We start from the raw sequence: 13,284 nt of genomic DNA, 5'->3' as shown, positions 1-13,284 counted from the left end.
AGTGCCAAGTACAAAGAGCTTAGAATTTCCCTGTCAAACCCTGCATCTCTGTTTCTTCTCTTCACTTTCTTATGCAGCGTGATTAATTACTCCCCAATTTGCTCTCCATTAATCTCCCTCCTACACAGTTGTATCAGTACTTGCCAAAAATCTCTTTTTTAATGTGTGACTAAGATGGATAATATAAGTTTAGTGACACTTCTTTCATTCTTAATGCTGCGCATTTGAAATATGGAAAATTCCATTTTGTACATTTAGCAGTGCAGTTAGTTGTTTCAGAAGAAACGTACTGCTGATCCCATCATCGATGTGAAAACTCCCCGAGAACTTTATGGTGACCAACTTTGAGTTTTTTTTTTTTTTTTCTATGTTATTTGTGGGGAACATTTTGCGGTGATAATATTTCTATGTGAATTCGAGTTCACGTAAAATGTTTCTCTCATTTGGTTCCTTTGTACTGTTGGAGATTTGTGGGATTGTATGGAATATCAGAGAGGTGATTCCCAGCTTTTGTGGGCCAAATGAGCATGTGTTTAGAGTTAGATGTTTCTAGGTTAGGTACTTAATTCATCTCTTGCCAGACTCTGTGGCCAGCCTTTATAACAAGATCTCTCTTGAACTTCTGACCCTTTCTAGAAGATTTTCTCTAGGAAATGAAATCAAGTATTTTAAAACGCATTAATAGTTACTAATATTTTAAGAAGAAGGACAAAGATTTTTTTTTGAAAAGATATACAAGGAAGATGTCTGGTTTGGAGAAAATGAAATAGAAATTCGTAAGTGAAGGTATGACAATCAGCACCAGTAACTCAAAAGCGAGTTTTCTCACACCTAGTGTTGGGGTTTTTATCAGCTAGTCTTGGGATCATTATGAGCCCATATGAGAAAGCACTGAGGTCTCATAACATTAGATATACTTTAAATGTATTGTAGTTTGTGCTTTGCCTGCTACCAGAGGAGAAAAGCAACTCGTTACAAACCCTTGGATTTAACGGCTGATTTGCCTGCATAATACACTGGTACAGTAGAGGCCTAAACACTGTAGGCGTGACCAACTACTCTTTGATTGGATTTGAGGCCCAATCCATGTGGTGGAATCCTTGAGTGACATGGCTCAAGTTGTTCAAACCTAAGAGCGGATCGGCCATGGAGCCAAGAGAAAACCAAATACTATTGTTTTGCTAAAGGAAAAAAAGGAATTAAATGACTGCTAGTGAGAGTTTTATGCCCGTAGATGGCCCCAATCAACCATCATCAGACAAGCTTGCTCTTGCCATTGATGGGAACTAACACAGAGACCCAGATGGACAACTTGCAGAGAGTAAGAGATTTTGGAACATTCAGCCTTAAAAGAGATTTGTTCATCAGAGCCTGACCTCAGGGCTCAAGGTTCTATGTAGGAAAGGAAGCAGAAAGATTGTAAGAACCAGGGCAACAAGCAACTCCAAGGAAACAGCCTTTTCAGACTGATGCCCATAAGAGCTCACAGGAAATGTGACAGTAGGAACGTGTGTGACAGGGCCTGCACAGGTTCAAGCCAGATGGGTCCCCAGTCCTGAGAGGGAAAGGGAACACGGGATCCCATCTCTAACCAAGATGCTATCTACAAGTTGACATCCACTTGCAATGAATGTAAAACTGAATTTCCTCCATCGATTTCCTACTGAGCACACTGCAGGCCTAACAACAGATAACCAAAGGCAAAAAACAAACACAGTTGCATTTTGCTAGACCTTTTGTCACACACTGTACTGTGTGGGTATTTTTGTTTGTCTTACTGGTCATCTGCTTGCCTATGACAGTTCCTAATTTTGTGTTTTTATGGAGTATGTGTGTGTACTCATGCACATGTATCTGTCTGTGTATGTATATATGTGTCTGTGTTTCTTGTGTCTGTTTCCCCCATCTTAAAAAAATTCTGGATTTTGTTTATTTGTTGTCTGTTTGTGTCCCAATAATAGAGGAAAAGAAATGGGGCAGATTTGTGTGGGTAGAGAGGCATGGGAGGTTTTGGGAGGAGTTGAAGGAGATGAAACTCTGATCAGAACATAGTATATGAAAAGTCATTTCAAGAGAAAAGAGGGAGGAAAACCATTGTTTTTTTTTTTTTTGTGAATCTGAGAGTTGAGTATTTTTTTTAACTAAAAAAAATAAGAATTGTGATAAAGTTTCAGTCATTAATCTCCATGCTCCTGTTTTTTTCCACAGTTTTCCTCATTTTCTGATGGAGATGAATTTGCCTTGTAATTCCATTCTAAATGGCTTACTCTCATGCTGTATATGATGTGGTCTGACTCAGTTTCTCTGATTTGTATGCTGAACTTTTAGTTTACTGACTGTTTATTGAACTGAAGCTACCTCTAGATTCTAGTCTACTGGAGTTTCATATTTCAGTTACATTTTTAATTTTTAGATGTTGTAGTTAGTTCTGTTTTAATCTGCTAACTTAAGATCACTGTTTTTTATTAAATGTTACAACTGCTTCAGCTTTAAAATGTACTGAATAGATCAATTTTATAGTCCATACTTAATAACTTGCATACACATACAGACAAACACACACATTCGCAAGCTTTAGGGATTCTTGGTCTTTGTTGCTAATATTGTTACTTGTTACTCTCTTTATGAGTGTAGTTTTACATGTCAATTGTCATTTCCTGACCATGTAGGCTTTAAACAGAGATGCCACCATGTCCTCTCCTTCCTTGGACCTTGTACAATGAACCTACATGGGAACCGGTCTGTATCATGACTGGTTTATCTTGCTAATGCTTTGCATGAGGAATTTTTCCTTACTCCAGATCTTTTTTGGTCTGGTGGTAAGGTTTTTTTCAGTTAGCCATTATTTTCTGGTTTTTCAGATTTCATGAAGAAAAATATGCTGTTGTGGGTTTTTTTTTTTTTTTTTTTGGTCTGGTTGATACTGAAACCTTGTTAGAGCCATGGAGAATCCATCTGATAATTTTCCTTCCAGAAGGCCACCCACTAAAGGCTGGGGATAATTTCCATCATTGTAGCTTGGTGAGTTGGAAAAGGCTGTGATTATCTAGACAAAGAATTGTCCACCAGAGCAGGCATAGGCCCAGTTTTCTGCACTGTGTTCCTCTACCCTGGTTTACCTGTTGAGGTTCCATACACTTAATTACAAAGACTTTAAAACTATCTGAATTATTACGGAAAGTCCTGACTTCCTGTCTCATATTTCATTCTAAACTGCTCTTGCATTCTCTAGATAAACCATATGACACTTTGATTTGTTTATATTTATAGACTTCAAGGCTCTTATAGATTTCCTCACTTGCTACAAACAAAGCTTCGATAAATTTCAGGTTTATGGCTAGAGCTGTTTCTGGAGAACAGATATCTACAGATTTAAGCTGTAGACGTGTGCATTTTAAGTCCTGGCAATAGTTGACATGTACTCATACAGAATTTATTAATTATTCTTCTAACCAGAGTTGGGAAGGTAACTTCTTTATACAAGTTTGCAATCTGGCAGACACCAATTGAACATCCCAGCAGACACCAATTGAAAATCACAGGAGGGGAAGAAAGGGCGCTTCCTAGGCACTGTCAAGGGGACCATACTCTACCAGCATCATTCAAGGAGGGTCCTCCTCTAGCTCCCCTCCTTTTGTGAAACATTGATCAAAGAGCCTGGTAGCATTCCATTGCACTCTTCGATAAGCGTCCCCAAGCCTAGGGACATTTCATCTATTCCCTTCACCGTTGTCATACTTCATCTGGACAATTATTGTTCCAGGCTGTAGAATCAAATATTCTAGAAAAATGCATCCGTGAGAAAGAAAACATCTTGCTGCCAATGGTTTATTCGAATCAGAACCCTCATTGCTTTTGTTTCTGCATCTTTACTCTTTATCAAAATGGAGACGTCTCCTGTTCTTCTGACTCCTTGATGCTGACTAATAAAACCCAGACTGGCTGTCTTAGGGAGAAAGAAGCTTGGAGTCTGGATTTGTCTGTTTGATCACTTGGTCTGTTCATCTCTCTTCAGTAAACAAACAGCACCTGGCATCCGATTAGGAGGAAGCTTGGCACATCAACGGATATAATACTATACTTCTTATTGTGTCTAGGACTTCTTATTGTGTCTGAACCTGCTCTGTCCTCAGTGTAAGGCTGGGGGTGGGCAGGGTCACAGTGCTTTCTTCTGTTGTAAAGGTCTTTAACTTTCAACAGATGGCCTTGTCTGGGTGCATGCTGCTTGAATCAAGAGTTTTAAGAGGAGCTGAAGAATAGTGATTTTTAAAAATCTCTACCTTTTGTTCCATAGTTATTAGTTAGAATTTTTTTCAGAAAAAGATCCTAATTAGTAATAATGATTTCCCTGATGTCAGGAAGGTAGGATAATTACTTATCCTCTCGTGCCTATTTTCAGAATAAGGATTTAGAGACCCAGTTATAGTGGGTTTTGCTTAAGTTTTTTGTTCCCTAATTTTTGATGGGGCTGTCCAGATGAGCTCTTGAGTTTGTGCACTATTTGTTTGGTTATAATTTGCATTCATACCTTCTTGGAAGCTCCAATGGCCACATATTGCCCATCATATCCCATTCCTGTTGATTCCTGAGTCTCTCTGACATGGCCCATTTAGTCCTTAATAGTTTTATTGCTTTCTGATATAACCAGATGTCTCAGGCATCTCTTGTTTACTCTTCTTCCCAGACATGGTACCGGATATTATTCATCACGTTGTTTTTCTCTTCTACTGGAAACATTAGCACATTGTAAGACTTTATTTGTCCCCCCCCCCCGAATTGAGTATTTTCCTATTTTTTTACTTACAGAGTGCTTAGTTTTCTTTTAATCAGTTTAAAGGAATTCTATCTGAGGGTAGAAAAATAGCTTTTACCTATGCTATAGATTTTAGATGTTATTCAAATATTCAAATAGTGCTCTTTGCCGTTTTGTTACTTAGCATGGATTTTATGCCCTTGATTTGAAAATATTTGTTATTTTTATTTTATAGCATCTGGATCTAATTTATAGTGAATAATTGTTTCTCAATTTTGGCATATTAGAATACATTTTCTAACAATTTGGGAATTTCTTTAAGTACATGTGAATCTTTTCACTGATTTTGTTCATGTGCAATTTCTCTTATGTCATGTGTAAAATGTGAATCCAATCTAGTTCCCCATATACTGTGAAGTACATCATTATACATTGGTTGAGTTATTATTCTTTCTTTCTTTCCTTACTAATCCACTGAGTTGTCTCTATATTCATACGATGGTCGTGTTTCAGGCTATAATAGAGCTAGATTTTTAAAACAATATTTTATTTTTATTTCATGTGCATTGGTGTTTTGCCTGAATATGTCTGTCTGGGAATGTTGGAGCCTCTGGAGCTGGGGTTACAGAGAGTTGTGAGCTTCCCTGTGGGTGTGATGGGTATTAAACTCAGGTCCCTGGAAGAGCAGCCAGAGCTTTCAACCCTGAGCCTTCTCTCCAGCCCCAAGCCTAGATTATTTTTAAAATGTTGTTGTCTTAAAGAATTTTCAGTGGGGGCTTAACTTAATTTTTTTTTATTTTTGCCTTTTGTCAAAGAAATAGTTTTATAATTCTTTTGAAATTGTTTTAAATTATTATGGAGTAACCGGAAAAGAGTTGATACATCATGTTTTTGTTTTCCTATATGTTTTTCTTAGTTATATATCATATATTTTGTTTTATTACTATATACGTACAGCATGAAATATTTCTGAATAACTCACAAAAGCATGCTGACTTATGCACAAAGCTGAATGTGACCTATAATCTATTGTGCTAGGAATAAGGATTCTGGGGAAAAAGGTATAGTATCTCATTAAAGGACTAACTATTGTGCCTGTGTCTCTATCACGGCTTAAGGTGAATCTCCTTTCCGGGGATGGTCCACTGTCCAGCTTATAACCCTATTTAAATGAAATGGCATGCTCCTTCCAAGTCAGGCAGTCTGTTCTCCCAGTCAGGGTTCCCTTAGGAGCCCTTTGCCTGCTCTAAAAGACCATATGTTGAGCCCTAGAAATGCTTTTGATGCAAAATAAGCTATAACAGAGATTCTCTTTCCAGGAAATCAGATATTTAATCTTTTTCAAATTCATTTACTAAATATAAGTGATTAGAATCTTGTGTCTGACAGCATTTTGTCTAATTAGTCCCATTTTGTCTGTGTTTCAGTTATTTTCTTGACTAGATATTTTGTGACATATCTGCTCTGTCTCAGTCTGTTTCTGTGTCCCTCTCACTGTGCATTTATGCTCACCTACAGCCAGTTAGTGGATTTACTTATTAGCTTTGACATATTTCTGAATCGCTTTATTTTCGGTATCGTTCCTGCATATAGCATCTAAGTGAGACTTGTTTTTTAGCCTGATCTGGGAGTCTATTTTAATAAATGAGTTCATCACATCTGCATTTTTATTTGACGTGAATATCTTCTGCTTTTGCATTTGGGCTCATATATTATAGCGTTCCTCCTGAAAAACGAAGACCGGAATTCTTCTAGATCTGCTCAGCTCTCCCTTTTACAGTGCTCCTCCCCATGGCTTCCAACACGTGTGAACGCCACTGCATGATTTGCCATTGAAGATGCTTTTGAGTCAGGTATGAAAGCCCTGCTGTCTGTCTCCCTGTCCCAGCGTCAGACCTCCCAACCATACTCTTCTCTCCGTGGCTCTTGCATTGGTTTTGATCTGAGTCTGACTCTTAAAAACCCAGGGCCATACATATTTACATGGATTTTCCCACTTACCATTTTGTTGGAGGAAGCTTATTTTCTCTCTAGCCTTAGTTTTAAGAGATGGTTTGCAAATGCTTGTGACTTTTTATTGGACTTGGAAACTTCTTTGTGTAGGAGTATAAATGCATGAGATGTTCCTTCTCTAAATACTTAGAAAGAGGTATCCATTTCTTTCACTATTTTTAGGAAGAATTCTAATGTAAGTTAGACTTCTTTGTTTGTTTTATTGGTGTCTTGTGTTTTCTGTGTGACATTTTTCCACCTAACATTTCTCCTCTTGGTCATCCGGTCACTTTATTAAGAAATATAGTTGAGTTATTTACACCAAGCTAGTTTTTCATTTTGTGAGATCTTGTATATTTACATTTTATAACTTTCAGTTCATTTATCTTTTGAGAAATGTCCTTGAACTACATTCTTAAATACTCTCTTGTACTGATTTGTAAAACATTCTTCAAATTTCTGAAGATTCCATCATTTATTTTGATGTTCTGTCTGCATGTGTGTCTGGACAGACACCAGAAGAGGGCATCGAAACTCAAGGGACTATATGATGGTTTTGAGTTGCCATGTAGGTGTTGGGGGACTGAATTCAGGACCTCTGGAAGAGGAAGCAGTGCTTTCAACCTCCAAGCCATCTCTCTAGCCTTCTTCAGTAATTTTCATTCTTACTTACACACTTTTGTCTTGTGTTTTGTTTATTTCCATATTAAACTTCTATTCAGATTTCCTTTTAGTTCTGTTTAATTTACATTGCTTAGCTGCCATCTCATCCACGTGCCTCAGAAAAGAAGTCATTCTCCCTACGTTCTCACGGACTGGGGGCATCTTCTGTGTTGCCTTTGCGTCAGACTTTCACTGGTTCCACTGAGCACAGCCCATCATCCTACCAAACCTGCCGACTGACGCTCTGCACTCTGTTCTGTAGCATAGGCTGTCTTAGCATTCTCCGTGCTCTTTAGTGAGCAAACTTTGCCATTCATTATGAAATGTGACTAAAGATGATATTTTAATTTGCTCAGTAGTAGTTTGTGCTTGTGTGTGTGTGTGTGTGTGTGTGTGTGTGTGTGTGTAAAAGAGATTTCTTTCCTCCTCCTCTTCCTCTTCCTCCTTCCTCTTTTTTTGTGCTATAGGCTTGTTCCTCGAAGATCTGTCTCCATTGCTGTATTAGTATGAATCCCTAGGGAAGTATGGGAACCCTAATTTTATGTACTTTTAAATTTATTAATTATTTTATTTGTTTATATTTCAAATGTTATCTCTCTGGTCTCCCCTTTACAACTCCTTCACCCTCCCCTTTTCCACTAAGACGGTGCTCCCCCACCCAACTACCCTCTTCTGCTTCACCCTCTAGCATCCCTTTCTCTGGGGCATCAAGCTTCCACAGGACCATCTTTTTTAACTCCTGGATTCTATTTTAAATTGTCCACATTTTCTCCTTAATATTTTTCTGATATATTTTCTTTTATTTTCTATTTTGTATCATGAAATATCCTTAATACTCTCATGTCCTTAACTTCATCTGCTTACACAATTTCTCTTGGCCTTTTATTATAGTGACATATTGAAAACCCCATTGTTTTCCATTACTATGGAAGCATTCATAACAGCATATAGCTGATAGTATAGAATAAGGGTTGACTTAATCTGAATCTCATCACAACTTCTTGTTTTTTACCCAAAGGAAGAAAATAACTACAATCTAGATTAAAATTGAAATTGCTTAATAATTACAAGTGATGTGTGCTGATATTCGTATACTGAGCTCTAGTGATAGAAATATGATGGGTATTTCTTTGTATCTGAAATATTATTCATTGAGTGAGATAGAATGAAACCAGTGAGATGTACTTAAAGTGAAAAATACACCACAGTCCCACACAGCAAAGTAAATCTCATGAATACTATTAAAGTTTGAGCCACTCATTTACGTAAAAATGCAGTGAACTCTTAACAGCTCATTGCTGTGTTTTGAATTAGAATCACGTCATTCTGTTACTGCCCCGTAAAGACCACGCCTCTTAAATTTGGATAGTTTTCTGGTCTATGTCTTTGCATGAGGCCGTGGGAAATGACATGTGTTGTAGTAACGAAGCCACACTCAATAGATACAATACATACATGATGATCATGAGTTATAGTTATATCTTATCACTCTATTTGAGTCAACTAAACTTTTAGACCAACTTTTCTGTTAGTCTCTATGTTTTGGTATGACATTCTCTTCATAACTATTTTTGAGTTATTTTTATTCATTTTTACTTGGATTTTTTTTTTTTTTTTTTTTTTTTTGCTTAAGGGGCAATTCACAACTTAAAATCCAGATTTGCATGACAGTTGTGTTCTATCTTCCCTGATACTAAGTCTAATGAACTGTTTGTGAGGTTGATGATCCTTTGTCTCTGTCTCACGTCTCTCTTCTATGCCTTCTCTCCATGGACACACAGCTGTTGTTAGCCTGTACATGTCTCATGTTTATTCTCTTCCCTAGTTCTGCTGGTGGCTACAGTCTTTTCCCTAGAGTGGTTCTATTTTCAGAAGAAAGCTTGCAGCTCATTTGATACCATTAAAAACAGCACTTCTTTACCTTCCTGGAGTCCTCTGCAGCAGTCTGGAGAGGTCGGTATCACTCATATCTATTAATCTAGGTGGTTTCCATGATCCTACTGCACCTCTGCTGTCCTCCTAGGGTCCTCTGGGAAGCCAGGAGAGGGCACAGAGTTACAAAGTTTCCAGTCCTGGAAGTGCAAGCAAAAGAAGAGTGCCAGCTTGCAGCACAAAGAACCAACTTTCTGAGCCATGGATTTCTGAGAGCTGAAGATAGAAGATAACCCCAATAAAGAATTATGTGTAAACTGTTGCACAAAAGCTGCCTTTGTTACAGAAGCAATAACACCTTTCTATCAATTCGGTACAACAATTTTAATAACTTCAGTGAATGTTAGTAAATCATATTGACCCCTAAGGTCTCTAGATGGCCAGAAATAAGCATGCACAGATGAACTATGTTGTTGCTTTCTAGCTCTGCTGTGCAAAAATTATGGACAAGCCCAGACCACAATGCCATTTATATTGTTTGCTACCAATTTATTCCTAAAACCTATGCCCTCTTATTAATGGATGCATTCAAGACAATGCACCATTTAAGAACCATTTAAGGCTGCTGGCTGTAGGTACTAGAGATCAGGACCTTTGCCTCCCCCTCCTCCTCCCACACAAACAACGGTGGTTTAGAAATTCCATCAGATAAAAGTTCATTTATCATATTTAAAATTATGATTTAACTTGAATGCATTAATTTGTCATGTAAAATGTAATGTCAGGCTTGCTATGAAACTGCATGGAGTAATTTTAAAATGGATCTTGTAAAGTTTTTCTTTCTTTCTTCCTTCTATCTTTTCCTTTTTCTTTTTTTCCTTCCTTTTTTTCTTCCTTCCTTCCTTCCTTTCTTTTCTTTCTCATTTATAGTGGTCTTGGATAACTTCCTAATTGCTTTCTGTTTAGTTTTCCTTAACTTTTTTAGTCTTGCATTTTTTAACAGTGTTACCTTAATCAGATTTCAGATACTGTTGATGGCTCTTTCCAAATGTCACTTAATTTTAAAGATTTAATGTTTTCTTTTCGGCACATACTTTTAAATGAAATTGGAATGTTACAAAATTCCTACTTAGTTTGTACGTAGATTTATTTCTGTGGTCATTCATTTGAATTACTGACACCTTGTTTGGCCAGTAAGAAAAGACTTAAAAATAATCTAAAAGTTCTATCCAAGGCCCTGAGCGGGCTTCAACCCACTGTGGACCACCATTCCCTCCACCTGTCCTCCCCCCTTTTATCAAACCTGAGGATCCTGATCCATACAAGCTAGCTTCCCTTTTTCCACCTGTGGTCCCTGCTTGCTGAGTCCCCTGGGGCATCCCAAGCTACCCTATCAGCCTGTTGTCCTTGCTAGACCTCTATTCTGCCCCCACCTCTCTGCCCCCCTTCATTAGACCTGTGGAGTCTGAACCATACGGGTGAGCCCCCTTCCTTCATTCATTTACTCTGCTCATCCGGTCCACTGGGGCACACTGAGCTGCTCTGAGCAGTCTGTTATTCCTAGCAGACTTCCATTTTCCCTCAACGTCTCTAGCCACCTTCTTTAGACCTGTGGTTCTAAACCATATGGACCTGCTGACCCTGATCCTGTACCATACAGACCCAGTTTTTCAGCAGAGGCTCTAAAAGTTAGAAGGGTGTGGATACATATCTTGCAACCTCTAAACTCCACAGATGCCAACCTAGACTATTATACCCAGCAAAACTCTCAACCCACACACGTGGAAAAAACAAGATATTTCAAGACAAATCTAAATCTGAACAATATCTACCCATAAATCTAGCTCCATTAGAAGAAAAAAATTCAACCTAAGGAGGATAACTACATCCAAGAAAAGAGAGTAAATAAGTAATTTTATAACAGCAAAACAAGGGAGACACACACACACACACACACCACCACCACCACCACCACCACCACCACCACCATCACCACCACCACCATCACTATCTCTACCACCACCAACAACAAAATAACAGGAGATAAAAGTTACTGGTCACTAATATCTCTCAACATCCATGGACTCATTTCCCCACCCAAAAAATACATAGGCTAACAATGGATGTATAAACAGTATCTATCATTCTTCTGCATACAAGAAACACACCACAGCAATACATTTAGACATTATCTCAGAATAAAGGGCTTTAAAAGAGTTTTCTAAGCAAATTGGCCCAAGAAGCAAGCTGAAATAGCCATTCTAATATATTATGAAATAGACTATCAGCCAAAATTAATCAAAAGAGACAGGGAAGGACACTTCAAGCTCATCAAAGGAAAATCTACCAAAATGATACATCAATTCTGAATATCTAATTCAAAACACAAGGGAACCCATATTTGTAAAACAAACATTACTAATGCTTAAGTGACCCATTAAACCTCACACATTGACAGAGGGAGATATCAATACCACACTCTCAACAATTAACAAATCATCCACACAAATACTAAACAGAGAAATAAGGAAACTAGCAGATATTATGAATAAAACGGACTTAACAGCATCTATACACTATTTCACCCAAATAGAAAGGATGTACCTTGTTCTCAGCACCTAATGGATCCTTTTCCAAAACTGACCAGATAGCTGTCACAAAGCAAGCCTTAAAACTGAAATAGCACATTGTGTCTCTGCAGACCACCATGGATTAAAGCTGGACTTCAATAACAACAGAAACACCAGAAAGCATACATAGGCATGGAAATTGAACAACTCTCCACCTAATGATATCTGGTTCCTGGAAGAAATAAAGAATAAAGGACTTCCTAGAATTCAAAAAAAATGAAAGCACAACATACCCAAATTTATGTGACACAATGAAAGCAGTGCTAAGAGGAAAATTTATAGTATTAGGTGCCTCCGTAAAGAAATTAGGAAGTTCTCATAATAGCAATTTAAAAGTATACACAAATGCTCTAGGAAAAAAAGAAAAAGCAAGCATACAAAAGAGGAGTAAAATAATCAAAATCAAGGCTGAAATCAATCAATTAGAAACAAAACAAAGAATCAATGAAACCAAGAGTGGATTTTCTGAGAAAATCAACAAGATAGACACGTCCAAAAGACAGAGATGGTATCCAAATAAACAAAATCAGAAATAAAAAGGGATACATAACAGCAGACATGGGGGATCTTGGGCTTTGGAGCTGGGATGATGGGGAGCAAAGGGAATAATCACTCCTCCATTGCTGATAGGAGTGCAAACTTGTTTAACTCCTTTGGATAACAATGTAGCAATTTATCAGAAAACTGCAAATAATTCTACCTCAAGATCCAACTATACCATTCCTGGGCCTATACTCATTTCACAAAGACACTTTGTCAGCTGCGTTTATAGCAGCTTTATTCATAACAGCCAGAAATTGGAAACAACCATCATTTGAATGTCTATCATCTGAAGAAAGGATAAAGAAAATGTGCTCCTTCTACATAATGATATTCTATTAAACAAAGACATCATGAGTTTTGCAGACACCTGGATGGAATTTTAGAAAATCACCCCGAGTGAGGTAACTAAGTCCCAAAAGGACATGCATGGTATTTACTGATTTATAAGTTGATGTTTATCCATACAATACAGGTACCATGCTATACTGCACAAACCCAAAGAATCTAAACAAGAAGAAAGACCCAAGCGAGGATGATTGAATGTCAGCTAGAAAAGAGAATAAAATAGTTATGAAAAGGTATATGGAGAAGGGTAACTGGGTGAGAGAGGGTATAGGTAGAGAAAAGGATTAGGTGTAGGGAAGGACAGGAATAGTAGTCAGATGGCCATGAAAATGAATGGGAATCTGCAACTGACATGGGTAAAGAGTTGGGGGCCATCTCCAGGATGTGACAGAGACCTGGGCAATAGGAAGTGCCCAAGAATCAATGGGGTGACTTACTGGAACTGACAGCTTTTGGAATGTGGAACTGAAGTGGCTACCTCTTGTA

Source organism: Micromys minutus, assembly GCF_963924665.1.
Source record: "Micromys minutus genome assembly, chromosome: 26".
In the NCBI taxonomy this organism is placed as follows: domain Eukaryota; kingdom Metazoa; phylum Chordata; class Mammalia; order Rodentia; family Muridae; genus Micromys; species Micromys minutus.
Note: the sequence above shows the minus strand (reverse complement) of the source record.